The 18,120-nt window shown below is 40.0% G+C and overlaps 1 protein-coding gene across 2 annotated transcripts in view; it reads left to right on the top strand.

Moving 5' to 3' along the window:
• Positions 1-18,120, top strand: part of NR3C1 (nuclear receptor subfamily 3 group C member 1) — a 320,089-nt gene that overhangs the window by 157,532 nt on the left and 144,437 nt on the right. The gene's annotated exons all lie outside the window — the stretch shown is intronic.

The raw sequence follows: 18,120 nt of genomic DNA, 5'->3' as shown, positions 1-18,120 counted from the left end.
ACTAATTTTTTTAAGCATGATAGGTTTTACTTACCCCTTTCCTACCCCACTTCCTCTTCATTAAGGTTCTTCCTTATTTCTCAATGGCCTCTCTATTTCTCAATGTTTCCTTTGAGTTAGATTCTCCTCTTTGTGCATGCTTTCTTTAAATGAGTGGCTTTTATTATTGGTGGCTTCTCATAAAATGTCTTTGTTCAAGACCTTGGGGTTTTCCCAAGGAAAGACATATAAATCGCCAAAATAGTTTTACATATTCGTTGGTCTCATTCAAAAGTAGCTGATAAGGAAATCTGTACCTACTTGCTACTAAGTATACTCATATTCACACACACACACACACACACAGTTCTCTGATGCCCGCCCACTCTCCCATTATATGTAGCTTAAGAATGTAAACCACTAAGAAGTAGTTGCCTGTGGTCAAAATGGTGCTACCAGACTTTAAATAGCTTCAGAACCAAGACATTCTTACTTAAAAGGCGCAGTGTTTGGATGATGGACAGACAGATGAATGGGCAAGACAACCAAGCTTCTGTACACATGTTAAGGTCACCCTTAATAACAACTCTTACTAGGCAACTCAGAGTGAGTGTTGGCAATGATGATAACAATAATAACAATATTGATGACGCTGTAATATAAAAGCTACAATGGAAGAATGACCAAAAAAAAAAAAAAAAATGTCCTGGGAAAGGATGTTGATGAGATCCCAAAGAGTTGGACAGGGCTAAGACTTCATGCTCTCCTGCTTCTGTTCATTGAACTGAATATTTACAGTGTAGTCTTCTCAGGCATCACCGTTTGTTCAACCCCTACTGTGTACATTGTCGTGAATACCAAAGAAGTATCAGGTAGCATCCCTGCCTGTTTTAGGGTAATTCATGGCCTAACGTAAGAGATCCCCTTCTTTTTGTCAACCCTAAATTAAGTAATTTGGTGAAAGGTTGTGAACTCTAAAGGGTGGGAGTCATCCAAAAGCATTTTTCAATGAAGTAATTTTATTTTCTACTCAAGATAAAATTAAATAATAATATCGACACTGTTTCTCTGGTTTTAAGTATAAGGCTTCTTACGTGAATTATTTGAGAAATCTCAACAAGATCATACTCTGTTTTCAGCAGCACAGATAGAGAAGTGCATCTATAGCTGAGCTCAGTGGAGATGTAGAGCAAGGACATGCCTCTCTCTTTTGTGCCCAAAATGATCAGTTTATAGAAAGACATAAAGATGGAGAAGAGTGTTTCATGCTTTCCTTTCCACCTCTCATTGTCACAAGGGAAATTACACATGGTATTGGAATAGCCCAAGTGCTGCGTTGCCATGCAGTCCAAAACTCCCTCTTTGCCCGTGTGAGAGAGGGATTGTCATATGGCAAGGGCCAGGAAGATTTCCAGATTACACAAAGTAAGTTTATCTGAAGACCCTGGTTTCTGCCCACTAAGAAATCTGACTCTATTTGCAGAAATAGGAATAACTTGAAAGTCCTACATGCCAAGGATAAAAAGTGAACTCACCTAGTCAGCTTCCCTTGTAAAGTGAAGGCAGAACTATGCAACAATAAGGCTATACATGGAAGTATTAATAACTGGAGCTGAAAAGGCATGAAGACCTGTATGCGAGGTAAATTTACATTTGAGCCAAAAGTATAAGCAAGCAGAAGCTTTGAGGTGGCTCGTGGTGCTTGGAACACATTTTCCCCAGACTGCTCATTAATCCTACAGATTTCAGTTTAAACATCACCTCCAAACAAACCTCCCTATCCTCCTTCCCTACTCCTATCCCCAGATATGGAGACTTGGTCAGGGTCCCCTGATGTGTGCCTTCATCAAATCCTCTGGTATCTACACCATCACACTTACCACATTTGTAGGTCATTTATGAGATTTTCAGTTGCCTCTGTCTCTCCCTGGCTGAGCTGTAATCTCCATGTTGACAGGGGTCACATCAATCATTTTCTTACTGTACAGACTCTCAGTGTTCACACAGTGTCTGGTTTGCCTCAAAAAATGTTTCTTAAAGTATTTAATGAGAAGAAGCCTTTACTCTGCAGAGGTCACAGCCTTGAGAAGCCTAAAATGAGGAGGCTGGCTTCAGAAGACAGGTGGCTGTACCAATTTACATTCCCACTAACAATGTACGAGAGTTCCCTTTTCTGCACGCCCTACCCAACACTTGCTATTTGTGGCCTTTCTGATGACAGCCTTTCTGACAGGTGTGAGGTGATATTTCATTGTGGTTTTGATTTGCATTTCCCTGACAATTAGCCATGTTGACAAACTAGTGGTTACCAGTTGAGAGGGGGAGTGGGGAGGGTCAAGATAGGCAAATGGGATGAAAAGGATGCAAGTCACTATGTATAAAATAGATGAGCAACAAGAATATATTGTTAAGCACAGGGAAAGTAGCTACTATTTTGTAATAACTTTACCAAGGCCCTGAGCAACTGCAGCTCTGGGGTCCCAGTTGCTGTCACAGGATACTTAAAGGTGAATTCTTGGTTATCCACATATAACCCCAAAACAAATAGCAGAGGAAAAAAAACACAGACTGTGTGCTACATAAGTGGAATTATTGCTAAACAGAATGCTTCTCAAAGTCCCAGAAAGCAGTCAGTGAATTAAAGGTTTATATTAACCTCATTTCACATTTCTCTTCATTTACAGGAAATGATTTTAATTTTCTACGACCATCTGTTTGATGTTTACTTCACTGACTGTATTAAAAAGTAGCTTCATCATTCTGTTTTGTACTAGGTTATTTAGATAGAAAAAGGACCCCAATTAATATTTTATTAGTTGCTGTATAATAATTTGTTTTCAAAATACAGGAGTTTAAAAAAAATTCAGGATACTATTATGTGTCTGTCAGACTTCGGAGTGAGAGAAATATTTTTAAAGAACATCGTGTTCAAATAAATAAGTAAAACATCTCCCTTCTCTTTAATGGGCCTCAGTCAGCTTCAGTTCAGTCACTCAGTCGTATCTGACTGTTTGCGACCCCATGGACTACAGCACGCCAGGCTTCCCTGTCCATCATCAACTTCCAGAGTTTACTCAAACTCATGTCCATCGAGCCGGTGATGACATCCAGCCATCTCATCCTCTGTCATCCCCTTCTCCCACCTTCAATCTTTCCCAGCATCAGGGTTGTTTCAGATGAGTCTGTTCTTCACATCAGGTGGCCAAAGTATTGGAGTTTCAGCTTCAGCATCAGTCCTTCCAATGAATATTCAGGACTGATCTCCTTTAGGATGGACTGGTTGGATCTCCTTGCAATCCAAGGGACTCTCAAGAGTCTTCTCCAACACCACAGTTCAAAAGCATCAATTCTTCAGTGCTAAATTTTCTTTATACTCCAACTCTCACATCCATACATAACTACTGGAAAAACCATAGCTTTGATTATGTGGACTTTTGTTGGCAAAGTAATGTCTCTGCTTTTTAATATGCTGTCTAGGTTGGTCATAGCTTTTCTTCCAAGGAGCAAGAGTCTTTTAATTTCATGGCTGCAGTCACCATTTGCAGTGATTCTGGAGCCCCCCAAAAAATGTCTCTCACTGTTTCCACTGTTTCCCCATCTATTTGCCATGAAGTGATGAGACCAGATGCCATGATCTTAGTTTTCTGAATGTTGAGTTTTAAGCCAACTTTTTCACTCTCCTCCTTCACTTTCATCAAGAGACTCTTTAGTGCTTATTCGCTTTCTGCCATAAGGGTGGTGTCATCTTTGTATCTGAGGTTATTGATATTTCTCCTGGCAATCTTGATTCCAGCTTGTGCTTCATCCAGCCCAGCATTTTGCATGATGTATTGTGCATATAAGTTAAATAAGCAGGGTGACAATATACAACCTTGACGTACTCCTTTCCCTATTTGAAACTAGTCCGTTGTTCCATGTCCAGTTCTAACCATTCCTTCTTGACCTGCATACAGATTTCTCAGGAGGCAGGTAAGGTGGTCTGGGCCTACACAGAGTATTTTATAGGATTAATTAAGATATCCTGGCTATTAAATTGTCTGGATTTTCTGTGCATTGTAGGATGTTTAGCCTCTGCCCCATGAAATTCTAGAGGCACACACAAGCTACAGTTACAACAATCAAAAATGTCCCACCACATTGCCACATGTCCTAGGGGGCAAAATCATCACCACTGAGAACTGTTGGTTTAGAGGGCGGGAGAGGCTGGCAGGCAGACTGTTTCTACATCCTTCAAGAAAGGCAGACCTAGATGAGACAAGACCATCATTGGCCTTTTTGGTCATACATTTTTCTTTTTTCTTTATATTTGGCTGTTCTGTGTCTTCATTGCTGCCCAAGGACTTTCTGTAGTTACCATGGTGCTCTGGCTTCTCATTGCAGTGGCTTCTCTTATTATGAAGCACGGGCTCTTGGCACGTGGGCTTCAGTAGTTGCAGCATTCCAGCTCAGTAGTTGTGTTTTGTGGGCTCTAGAGCTTGAGCTCAGTAGTTGTGGTACATGGGCTTAGTTGCTCTGTGGCATGTGGGATCTTGCCAGACCAGGAATTGAACCCATGTCCCCTGCATTTCCAGGTGGATTCTTAACCACTGGATCATCAGAGAAGTCCAAAGGCTTTTTGTTCTTTTAATTGGGGTATAGTTGTGTTATAATGTTGCATTAGTTTCTGCTGTACAGTGAAGTCAATCAGCTATAAGTATACCTATATTTCCCTCCCTCTTGGATCTCCCTGGACCCCTACCTCCATCCCACCAATCTAGGTCACAACAGAGCACTGAGCTGAGCTCCCTGTGCTATACAGTAGGTTCTCATTGGTTATCTATTTTATATATAGGGCCCTATATACATCAATCCCAATCTCCCAGTTCATCCCACTCACCTCCACCTCTCCAGGTCCACACATCCATTCCCTACGTCTACATCTCTATTCCTGTCTCGCAAATGGATTCATCTGTACCATTTTTCTAGATTCCACACAGACACACTAATATGCAATATTTGTTTTTCTCTTTCTGACTTCACTCTGTTTGATAGACTCTAAGCATACACCCTAAGAAAACCATAATTCAAAAAGACGCGTGCACTCCAGTGTTCAAGGCAGCACTATTTACAATAGCCAGGACATGGCAACCTAAATGTCCATCAGCAGATTAATAAATAAGGAAAATGTGGTACATATATACAATGACATATTACTCAACCATAAAAGGAAATGAAATCACACCATTTGTAGAGACGTGGATGGGCATGTATTTTTCCAATCACCAATTTGGTCTCCTTAAACTACTCTGGACCAGATGCAAAAATGCTCCATGGAGTCCCATCCCTGGTGAAAACATGAAACAGAAAATCTCTTTCTGAAATGCCTAGAGGCTTCCCTCCCCATACAGTAGAAAGAATACTGTAAAGTGATCTAGTCAGACCAGCAGTCTGCTGCTTGTTCCCCGTGTGACCCTGGAGAGTCCCAGGTCCCTCACCAAGTACAGGTACAATACTTGGTCCCCATAAATTGAATATTTAGAAGAATCAAATCAAAAGGTCCCCAGTTTTGTTTTCCACAAGGGACAGAGTCATACCAAGTAATTCTTGTCAATGTATTTCCCTCTTTTGGAAATATTACTTTATTCTTAAGGAAGGAGTGGGAGGCAGAACAGAGCATGGTTACAGGTCTGGTCTTTGAAATCTGACCAGGCAGGGCTGAAAGCAACTGTCTCCACTTGCCAGCTGTATAACTGGTATACCGACTGGGACACATAACCTCTCTTAACCTATCTTTCCTTATCAATAAAATTATCATAATACCTACTGTTAATATATAGGGTGGATTGTGAGAATTATAGAATATATTCAAGGCACTTTGTACAAGCATCAAGCACAGTGAAAGCATCCATAAGTTATGTTTTCCGTGACTGATATCATTTGGAGGGGCAGTGTCTATTTTATAATTGCATTTATTTACCTTTTTTGGCTATGCTGGGTGTTCATGGCTGCACAAGCTTTTTTCTAGTTGTGTTGAGCAGGAGCTACTCTCTCATTGCAGTGTGCGGGCTTCTCATTGCGATGGCTTCTCTTGTGGAGTATAGGCACACAGGCTTCAGTAGTTACAGTTCCCTGACTGTGGAGCACAGGCTTAATTATTGTGGTGCACAGGCTTATTTGCTCTGTGTCATGTGGGTTTTTCCTGGACCAGAGATTGAACCTGTGTCTCCTGCACTGAGCTGCCAGGGAAGCCCTGTTTTTGTTTTTAGCATTTATTTAGCCGTGCCAGGTCTTAGTTGTGGCATGTAGGATCTTTAGTTGAGGCATGTGAACTCTTAGTCATAGCATGTGGGATCTAGTTCCCTAACCAAGGATCAAACCCAGAGCTCATGCACCGGGAGCTCGATGTCTTAGGCACTGGATCACCAGGGAAGTCCCTGTCATCATTGTTAATAAATGCAGAAAATATCATCAGTTGCCTGGCTCATGGGAGAGACATTTGCTAGCAGAATTTCCTAAACCAGAGGTTTAACAGGAATTTCCACTTAAATTGTTTTGCTCAAGTGCTGAAAGACATGTTGGAAAGATTAGTCCTGTGTCAGGTTTTGATGTCAAGAACTGTGTCTTGTACCTATTTATATTCAAAGCACCTAGGACAGTGCACAGCCAAAGTAGATGCATTCAATCCTCTAATGGACAGGTTAAATTTTTGAGCATCTACTGGATACCCAAACCCATGCCAGGGTCTGAAAGAAGGAACAAAGATAAGCAAAAACAGGTGCAGTCATAGCCCTCATAGAGATGGTAGTCCCATTACAAAGACTGCAAATCAAAAATTCCCATGGAATAGGAAGATATCAGAAAAGTCACATAATCTTTTTGGCCTCTTTAATTTTCCCACTTATGATAGCCATGTAGTCATAGAGAAATCATTCTCAGTTTTAAGAAAATCAACATTATAAGACTTGCTAGTTAATGGAGTAGATGGCAGATGCTACAGTCTCAGTCTCGGAGACAGTAGTGCCTGGTAAGAAGTGTGGCTCACTGCAGGAGAGAATGTCCCTATTGAACAGTAAAGGTGATATAATCTCCAAGTAGATTTGAGATTTCTGGCTCAGATCGGTCTAAAGAGAACTGACTTCCAACAGTGGGGTACTTGTAAAGGACAGAGGATGGCAGGAAGTTGTGAGGGCCATGAGTAAGGGATAATATGATCCCCACAAGACTGGGTTGTAGGAGCCAGATCCTCTAGTCTTTGAGCCCATAGGTCTCAGCCAGGTACCTGACAGTGTAGGTGATTTTGCACAAATAGGAGGACGGTAACAACTGGCCTACCTCTTTATAAAGATCTCTTTTAATATTCACCCAAATTATAGAGATGGGAAAGAGGGAAAACAAATTTCATTCATCTTGAGAAGACTGTCAGAAATTTCCTCTCCAGGTGACTTTAAGCACCTTGTTCCTGCAGGAAGAAGCCTGTAGTAGGATCAAGCATTCCTCTGCTATATTAAATCCTAATGCTTTTAGAATGGTTAATGTCAGAAGAACTTGTTGAATGCCTAGGGTTGGTCTTAGCCTCTTGGATGCCTATGATTAGAATCTTGATAGAGTCACATGGGATGCCTCAATCTTGAGATTAGGACCAGGCTGCACTCAACTTCGCTTTTCTTTTTTGTAATTTTGGTCTTTAAGCTGAAGCATCACAGAACTCTGGAAAAGGAACAGAATGAAGGTAGAATTATAGAGAAAGGCAAAAGGAACTAAAGGACACTAAGAGAGGGGATTTCAAAAAGAGTTTGAGGTCATCGTAGTTTTAAAATAGATGTGAGGAAAAATTCCAGACTGCATTATTTACTTCTAAATAGGACAACAGCTGGGCCATTTTTAATTAAGAGGTCTGCAACATTTTACATATAAGAAAATGTGCAGTTTTGTGGTATCATACAGGTTTCAGACTTGTCTGGTTTTCTCTTGGCACAGTTATAAAGGCAAGTATAAATTGAAAGCTATTTTAATAATCTTTATGGTGCTTTATGGTGCAGTATTATGTATTAGATGCAATTCATTGTTTCTTACCCCATATTTATTTCCCACAGCATATCACTGCTTTTACATTAGATGTCTACCCTGTAGGGAGAAAAATGGGCCTAAAATATAAAGCTAGTCTTTTCTTTTTACAGACATCCTGTAATTAGCTTAAGTTTTCATCTCTTCACAGCAAGATCCTGCTGCACAAAAGTTCTCTTTTCTCAACATGTTTTTGCCAGATGTTTCCACACAAAAAAAGTGTAAAGGCAAAGTTTTTTTGTGCATTTGTGCATATGACTTCATCCTTAATGACTGCCTCAAAATGCTCCCCCTCCTTAATTAAGAGAATTAGTTTCCTCTCTCCCATCCCAACCCCCCCCACCAGCTCCTGTGTCAAGAATATCTATTGTCTCTTGTCTTCACAACCTCTCAACATTTCAGCCATGTGTGACTGTCCTGTGTGTCCTCAGAGGGAATCAAACTTAGCTCCACTCATACTCATCCTGTATGTTTAAAATCCAAAATAAACACTTAAGCTCTTTGACTGATAAAAACTCATTCACGGCAAATTAGCATGTGAAATTGCTGTTCTCTCTCCAGTTAACTGTACAGTTTTTTCTGATTAAGGGATGAGTCTACACTCTGTGTTGAAATACTGTGATAAGTTTGCATCCATATTAGCAGTCAGGCTCTATTTTATTTCAGATAATAAGGTTTTCCGCTTTACTAGAGAATACTTCTGTGTATTCTAAAATATTTTCCATGCTTATGATCTTACCTATCTCTTCCATCCACGCTGAATTTTGTAAGGTCAGTAGTGGAGGTAACCTTAGGAAATCTGATTCAGCCCCTTTATTTGGTAGCTAGCAAAACAGAGAGAGTTGCCCCAATCGTACATCTGATTAGTAAAGACATCTTGACTCTCATTCTCTATTCCACATCTGTTAATAACAGATGGCACTGAATTTTCATGTGGAAACCCAAAACAAAACAACAAAATTCCTTCATCTTTTATTAATATCAATGACATAGGCACTGAAGATGATGCCTACATACACTTCCAACCAGTGGCAAATCAATGTTTTGCTCCAGCTATCTCATGGGTTGGGCTGATGTAGGCACACTTTCATTCAATACACTTGGAATACAACACAATTGTAAGCTCCCAAGAGCAAGAGAAAAGTCTTTACAGTTAGATATGTGTCCAGATCGCGACTGTTACCTTTTACAGAAATGAACTTGGGCAAGTTATTCCATTTCTGTAAGCCTCAGTTTTCTTATTTAAAAACTGAATTAGGAACTTTTACAGAGGGCTATTGTGAGGAATGAATAGATGCGTTGATGAGCATAAGCGTAGATAGTGTAATACCTGACACATAGCAAGCATCTAACATAAAGCTTTTGCTATATTGGTTAAAATCCCAAGGTTGGCAACTTCCTGAATTAAAGAGCAGGGGAGAGAAATGGAGCAGAAGGCAGCATCACATATGAAGTTGAGGTTTCAAGCCCAGGTTACTAGGTATTTCTAGTCCTCACCAGTATCCACCTTAACCTCTCCCTCCCAGATATGAGAGACACTACATTTCCTAGCCCTCCTATCAGTTAGGTAGGGCCACCACCCAGACAAGGGTGAGACCAGTAAGTTGCCTAAGATGAAAAATATAAGGAGCCACTGGCTTTCGGGGTCACACCAGTGCCAATCCTGTGCTTGTATGACCCAAAGAGCCTGTGCCTCCTTAGATGTCACACTAAGGGCCTCACTCCTCTCAGCCTCATCCTAACCCTGAGTAAGACCGTGTGATGAGGGCTGGCCAGTGAACTGCACCTGCAAGTGACCCTTAAGAGTCAATACCAGATGATCTCCATGCCCTTCTCCTCTGCCTCTTCAGCTGAGGTCACTTGTTCCAGACGGTGCAGCTCAGTGGCTCCATGTTGTAGGGTCCTGTGCTGGCCTACACAGACATGGAGCATGATCGGGAAATGAAGTTGTGTTCAGCCACTAAGGTTTGAGGTTTTTTGTTTTTTATGTTGCTGCTGAAACAAACCTAGCCTACTTTTATCCTCATTATTACCATTATCCCAATCAAAATAAATCTTTTTATTTTTGTCACTCTCCTCCTGAGAATTGAACCTAGGCAGAGTGAAGTTGAAATGTTAGCCTTGGCTCTTTCTAATTGTATTTTCTCTGAACTTCAGTTTCCTTGGTCAATAAAATAGCACTAATAAGCCAAGGGTTGCAGGGACTCTGGGTGGGGCCGGGGACAGGGGTCGGGGGTGTTGGTGCTTTTTAGTTGCCTGTAAATGGGAATATCCTTCTTAAGCTTCTCATGGGCAGGGAATATCTCTGTATCCCTTGCACAGCATCTTGGCGTGTTATGAATGTTTAATAGATGTTTATTGATGAAGTTAAAAAAGACTGATTTACTAGTTGTAGCAAGTTTTCTACTGAGAAAAAGATATGAGCCATCAGTCAACCAAGAAAATGGCCCAGATTTTCTCCTATGTCTCCCTGCAAATCTCTTATTCTTTCAGCCTGGATCAGCTGGGTTTTCAAGGTTATCTCTTATCATCTTTGGGACATTATTAGATATTGACCCATATTGTGCATTATACACGGACCTGGATGTACGTTTGTCTCTCTTACTGTTCTGACTACTGTCACTCTCCTTTCTCATCTGTTTCCCTCATTCTACTGCATTCAAATTGGTGAAAGATTTTAAAGCTTGGCTCTTTACCAGAATGAGATATCATTCTGTACTATACTGACTCAGTGAGATTATCTTAAAACCTTGAATAAATTGCAAAGTTCTTTTCTTAGCATTTAGGTGAGATTACATCTTTTCCTTCTAAATGAAGCAGATACAACATGAAGTTTCTTGCATAGTTCTGATGAGCTTTCTCACTTTCTTAAGTTGTCATCATTATCACCGTCATTGTTTCGGCAATGTATATATCTGGTCCTCTGTAACTGTGTCTGCTTTGAATCTCCACATGCCTTGTGTCATTTATGCCCCACCACAACCTTGTGAAAGACATGCCTGTGTTAGTCCTGTTCTACAGATGAGAAAATTGAGGTTCAGAGAGTAAGTAACTTAGATATAGAGTAACTAAATACCAGAGCTAAGTTTAAACTCAGGTTCAGTTTGACTCCAAATCTTGTGATCTTACCTTGCCATTGTACTGACTAAGCAAGAGATAAACATGAAGGGATCTCAAAGGTGGCCCAATTCCTTCCTGTTTCATGAAGTTTTAAAGCATATATTTGAAAAATGGCAGTGATACCTAATATTCTGAGAATTTCAGTAAGGATGGGAAATGAGGAAGAAAAATTGGTGACCAGTCTGAAGAATTAGGCTTAAATAAAATATTACTTAGAAAAATACCCTGCATTTCTTTATAACCTACATTTTTAAGAGAACAGGAAGGGAGGAGATTTGGTGAGATCATTTATTAAGAGAAAGTATTTTTTAAAAGCTATATTTAAAGATGTACAAGAGCATTTTATATATTATGAAAATTAGACCTTTTGACTCACATTATACTGTATTTCCCAAGTCTGTCATTTATATTTTCTTTGTTTGTGGCATTTTCTGTATAAATTTATTTTTCATTTTTATGCTTAAAAAGGTAACTTTGATGCTTCCTGTAACAGGGAAAGAATTTGAATGTTAAGCCTAGTTTCACAAGTCTATTTTGTGACAATAAAGAAGGCAGGGAGCCGCTGTGTTATTTGTGAGGCAATTTGCAGAAGGTTTCCTGTTAGTCTCTGGGCATCATTAAATAATAGCCATGTGCTGATTTGGCTACTTTCCATACAAGGCCTGGAAGCCACACTATCAGCACTCACATCAGTTTGCAATGCCTTGTTGGTTAGAATAGGTGTTAACACCAGCCCATAAAACCACCACTACTTTATGAATTTGTTGAAATGTTGAGTGATTTGCTGCTGAGAGAAAGAATTTAAGAAAGAGAAGCATGAATGAAAGCTGAAAAGAGAGCAGAGGGAAAAATAAAGAAAAAGGGATAAAAGAAAAGGAAAGAAATAGGAAAAAGATAAAGAAAGTTATAGAAATAAAATGGAAATATAAAAAGGGGGAAGAAAGAATAGAAGGAAAAAAGAAGGAAATCAAAACATAATGGATGGGTGAATAGATGGATAGATGAGAGGAAAGAGAGGGAGGAAGCGGGGAGAAGTGATGACGGGAGAGAGGGAGGGAGGAAAGAAATCAAAATATAAATCCTCAGATTAAATTTATTTCAACCACGCAAAGAATCATAAATCCTAGGGATGAAAGAGAATACAAAGTTCCTTTAAAGCTTTTCTTTTGAAGGAGTTAAACCTGAAGCCCAGAAATATTGAGCAAATTACTTCAAGCTCACATAGCATGTCCATAACAGAATGAGAATCAGGTTCCAGCCCAGTCTCCTGACTTCCAGTCTAATATACCTTCTCGCACACCTTTGCTTCACTGGAAACTTGCTATTGGTTTGAGCTGACTTCAAACAACTTCCAACATAAATGATATTATAGCCAAAAGTGGGCCTTTTGATAGACCAGAAAATCCGACCCCATGTGATTTTTTTAGGTTGTAACATATTGTCATAACAGAATTTGACCTATGATATGTAAACATCAAAAGGCAAATGAGCTAACAGTTCCTCCCTACTTTAAAAAAAATTAAAAGGGAAAGTTGTTTGCAAACTCTAATAGAAAAATGTATTTCAAAGAAAATGACTTACGACAACTTAGGAAAAGGCCAGAGTCTTCAGTACTGTTTGGTAGAATTTTGATTTTGTGCCATAGATACTTGAGGAACATTGTGCTTTTTTCTATTGCTGTTTAGGGCCAGATAATCAAAGAGAAAGGGAAGCAGGAGGCGGATGTAATTGCAGTTGGCTTTTCATTTCAGTGAGCGTGATTTCAGTTCAAGATATGACTTTTCTAAGAAGGGGAGGGAATGGTGAGTGGTTGAACATCAAAAGGAAAAATTGTGAACGACGGGAAAACCAAAGTATTTCTCCAAATGCCCTTAAATACAGAAAAGATCCCCTTTCATGTGATGTAAATGTGCCCCTCATCCTTGCTGTCAGGAGGCAGGACTGAATGAGAGCTGCCTATGACTCTATATGATCCTCTAACAGAAAAAAATAAAAGCCCCTTTGCCCTACTTAACTGGCTATTGCTTTAACTTTCTATTTTACTTCAACAGTGGGGAGCTTGCTCCATCCTATTAATTTATTTTGAATGGCACTCTGCTATTTTATCTTAGCTGTTTAAGATTTGTGCCAACAAGGTCAAAGTGTTTAGTTTCATCCATTCATTCAACAAATAGGTATTGAGCTAAGTACCCACTGGGCACTGTTTTAGGTATTGAGCATACAGCACAAACACCAGATTAAAAACTTTGCCCTCACAGAGTTGGCACTCAAGTGGGTTGTTGCTAGGCAGAGATAAGTAAATTGGTGTGAACACATATGGTGTGTTAGGAAGTAGTAAGTGCTGGAGTGCAAAATGAAACAAAGGGCTAAAGAGGGTAGGGTTAGTGGAGGAGCCTTAATTTTAGGTAGGATGAGAAAGAGTCAAGGCAGGTGGTCTCTCTAATGAGAAAATGCTTGAGCACAGACCTGAAAGAGATAAGGAGACATGGGTATACAGCCCCTTGGTTCTAGTATCCTTCAGTTCAGTTCAGTCACTCAGTCGTGTCTGACTCTTTGCCACCCCATGAACCGCAGCATGCCAGGCTTCCCTGTCCATCACCAACTCCTGGAGTCCACCCAAACCCATGTCCATTGAGTCGGTGATGCCATCAAATCATCTCATCCTCTGTCGTCCCCTTCTCCTCCCACCTTCAATCTTTCTCAGCATCAGGGTCTTTTCCAATGAGTCAGCTCTTGGCATCAGGTGGCCAAAGTATTGGTGGACACCAAAATCCACAGATGCTCTAGTCGCTTATGTGAAATGATCGAACTGCAGTCAGATATGGAACCCGTGGATGCTGAGGGCTGACTTTGAGGCATTGTTCAGGAGAAGGGAACAACCCTGAGAAGAGGCATTCAGGTTGCAAGGCAGAAGCATTGTGAGTGAGCTGGAGAGCTCAGAGAGGTGGTACCCAGAGCTTGTAGGGGTGAGTAGCCTTTGGGAGGACTTCAGCTCTGTGAGTTAGATGAAAAGGCAAGACACTGGGGATGCTTGAGCAGAGGGCATGATCCATATTTTCACGCTGTCACATTGGCTACTGGGTAGAGAACTGCAAGAAAGGCAAGGGGAGACCACCAAAAGGGACCAAGACAGACCAGGCAGGAGGTGATGATTCGTGTCATGGCAGTACTGGAAGTATGTGGCAGATCCTGATATACTGAGACCAGAAATGATATAATCTGTTAACAAATTACATGTGAGGTATGAAAGAAAGGGGAGTTGGGATGATTCCAAAATGGATCCGGCTATCTTCATTCCATTACATAGTCACATAAATCTTCAATGTCCACGACAACCCTCTTATTCTGTACCTCTACCCACCCGAGGCCCAGATGTTAACACAAGTTGTCTGCCATTTGGACTTATATAATTTATTCTGATTTTCCATTTATGTGAATTTACAGAGTCCAAACTGAGTTTGAGACTGTAGTCATAACTAGATTTTTGTTGTACGTGTTTATTCTTTTTCTATGGTTTCTGGAATTTTATTTATGTTTTCATGGCTTGATTGTATATGAGCTTTTGTTGTTATTTTTAAGCTAGAAAAGACCTGGGTTCGTTCCTTGGGTTGGGAAGATCTCCTGGAGAAGGGATAGGCTACCCACTCCAGTATTCTTGCCTGGAGAATCTCATGAACTGTATAGTCCATGGGGTCACAAAGAGTCAGACATGAGTGAGCAACTTTCACTTTAAACTAGAAAAGCATATACAGGAGGAAGGGAGAGAAGAAGGAAGGGAGGGAAGGAATGGATGGATGGATGGGGAAAGAGATAAAGGGATAGTACAGCCACTATGGAGAATGATGTGAAGGTTCAGTAAAGAATCCACCTACAATACAGGAGACCTGGGTTCAATCCCTGGGTTGGGAAGATCCCCTGAAGAAGGGAAAGGCTACCAACTCCAGTATTCTGCCCTGGAGAATTCCATGGAGTCCATGGGGTCACAAAGAGTAGGATATGACTGAGCGACTTTCACTTTCACTAAAAAACTAAATATGGGGCTTTCCTGGTGGCTCAGTGGTAAAGAATCCATCTGCCAATGCAGGAGACATGGGTTCAATCTCTGGTCCAGGAATATCCTACATGCCGCAGGGCAATGAAGCCTGTGCTCTAGAGCCCGGAAGCTGCAACTACTGAAGCCTGCATGCTCGAGGGTCCATGCTCCACAGTAGGAGAAGCCACTGCATTGAGAAGTCCATCCACCACAACTAGAGAGTAGCCCCCACTTGCCACAGCTAGAGAAAGTCCGTGCAGCAATGAAGACCTAGCACAGCCAAAAATAAATTCAATAAATAAATAAAATTATTTTTATACAACTAAGTATACAGTTACCATACAACCCAGAAATCCTACTCCTGGGCATATATCCAGAGAAAACCATAATTCAAAAAGATATATGCACCCCAGTGGTCACTGAAGCACTGTTTACAATAACCAAGACATGGAAACAACCTAAATGTCCATCAACAGAGCAAGAAGATGTGGTATATATATGTAGTGGAATATTACTCAGCCATAAAAATGAAGGAAATAATGCTATTTGCAACTGCATGGATGGACCTTAGAGATTATCATACTAAGTGAAGTAAGCCAGACAGAGAATGACAAATGTCATATGATATCACTTATATGTGGAATCTAAAAAATTATACAAATGAACTTATTTACAGAACAGAAATAGACCCACAGACATAGAAAACAAACTTATAGTTACTAAAGGGGAAAGTGGGGGGAGACTAAGTTAGGAGGTTGGGATTAACATATGCATACTATTATGTATAAAATAGATGACCAACAAAGACTTACTATATAGCACGGGGAACTACAGTCAGTACTTTGTAATAACCTATAAGGGAAAAGAATCTGAAAAAGAAAAAAAAAGATATATATATATATATATATATATATATATATTTGTGGTACACCTGAAACAAACACAACATTGTAAATCAACTATAAAAAAAATAAAGAGATAAAGGGAAAGAGCTGAAGGGGGTAGGAGAGAGAAAGAGAGGAAGAGAGAGAATATGAAATGGCCAAATAATAAATAGGTAAGTTGAGTTGGAAAGTAAAGAAGGAAATGCAAGGAGACATCCACTGAGCAGACAGAGTGGAGGAATGTGATGGCTCAGGATAGATTCATCATTCCTCTTGGAATTATCAAAAATACTAAGATACTCACTGCCAGTGCAGCAGTATTGTGTCCCTAAGTTGATGATTAATAGAACTTAAGGTAATGGTTCACATGAACTTATTTTAAGGCAAAGCATAAAAAAAGAGAGAACAAAATTTAAAAGACTAAGAGGGATACCTGAGTTCAGTATATGCTAATTCAGGAAAATGTTTTTATAATTTCAAGAAGGAAAACAGCATTTTAAATGTTCTAAAAAGATAGCAAGATAGGATAAATAGTAGCACCAGGATGATGATTTTGGATGTCTTAAGTTTATCACCTTGAGACCAGATTTACTAATATTTATATATTCATACTCCATATCCTTGTATGATAGCTTTTAAGAATGTATATAGTAGAAAAGCAGAAAAGTAACAAGTGAAGGAATCACAGCAAAGAGAAAATATTGAGAAGAAAATAGAGCCAAGGATAAAATTAATGAACAATCACCAGTCTCCCTAAGAAAAAGAAAAAAGAAATGCAAAGATGAAGTCCACAGAGTCATTAGAGATAATCACTAAGTTTGATTTTGAGCTCCCTACCAACCAAAGCAAAGAGGAAAGTATGTATAAAGACCTACAGTTTCTATAAGATAAAAACAAACCAGCGCTACTGCAGAACCTAAGACTAAAATCTGAAGAAACTATGTTCTGAGGAGCCACGTAATATGGATCAAGACCTTGACAATATTCTTTCAACAAATACAATAACACATTTTATAGAACCGGTTTCCTCTTAGGCTCCTAATAAGTTGTTCATCTTTTCTACTTCTTAATGAAAACATCTTAATTCTGATAACTTTCATTTCATATCAGTTTTTTTAGAATAATTACAACTGTACCATAAAATAATCCTTGACACTATGGTAATGATTGGAGCTGGCTGTTTTGTATCCAGCAGTTAATGGGATAAAAGGGCAGCAGTTTCTGGGTATAATTTCTGCAGATATTTTATGTAAAACAACAACATTTCTGCAACTTCTGCCATTTGACCTGTGTCAAGCAAGTTTTCTAGAAACAAACCCGTTTGACAGATTCTGCTATGATTAGGACTGAATGAAAACCTCCTGACTGGGACTAAAGCCAGGACTGTTGGTTCCACTGTGGGTGTTCTTGGGCTGGGACAGTTTTGGAGGTCACCCTCATTAGTATCAATATGGCCACCTAACTAGTCCCTCACTTGTTCAACCGTTACCAGTGTGCTTGAAACTGAGCTCATTTACAACCTAAATGTGTGTGTGGGACAGCGGGCAGAGCACAGTGCTAATCTGGGTATTGTGTTTTAGGGGCAACAAATGGCATGTTAATATTTTATTCATCTTCAAATCAACTGTAAATTGTGCATCCTCATATAGCTCCTCCTCAGGCAAATGAGGAAGTCTCAGTCGTTAAAATGAGTGTACAAAAATCAAAATGACAATTATTTTCCTGCAAGATATCATTTCTTTCCACTGGATGGTCAGTATGTGTGGGGGGTTGCTCTCAGCCCCTCCAAAGTTCGCCTCTTCCCCTACTCTTGCTCCCTCTCCCCCTCTTTCTTGTGCCTGTGCAGACATCTGAGTCACCCGCGAAATCACTTTCACTTCTGCTGGGGAAATTACAGCGTGCTTCTTCAGAGGGTAGAGAGAAAGGAGAAAACTTAGATCTTCTGACACCAAATCACTGGACTTTGAAAGGTCAATAGTCTGTCAAGACCAGCAAAACTATAAAATGCCCACGTATCTCAGAGAAGCACCGAGGCATAAATAGGGAAGGAATCAAAAGAGT

This window comes from Giraffa tippelskirchi, chromosome 6 (assembly GCF_054371585.1).
Source record: "Giraffa tippelskirchi isolate mGirTip1 chromosome 6, T2T-mGirTip1v1.2.pri, whole genome shotgun sequence".
Classification (NCBI taxonomy): domain Eukaryota; kingdom Metazoa; phylum Chordata; class Mammalia; order Artiodactyla; family Giraffidae; genus Giraffa; species Giraffa tippelskirchi.
Note: the sequence above shows the minus strand (reverse complement) of the source record. Positions and strands in the feature narration are given on the sequence as shown.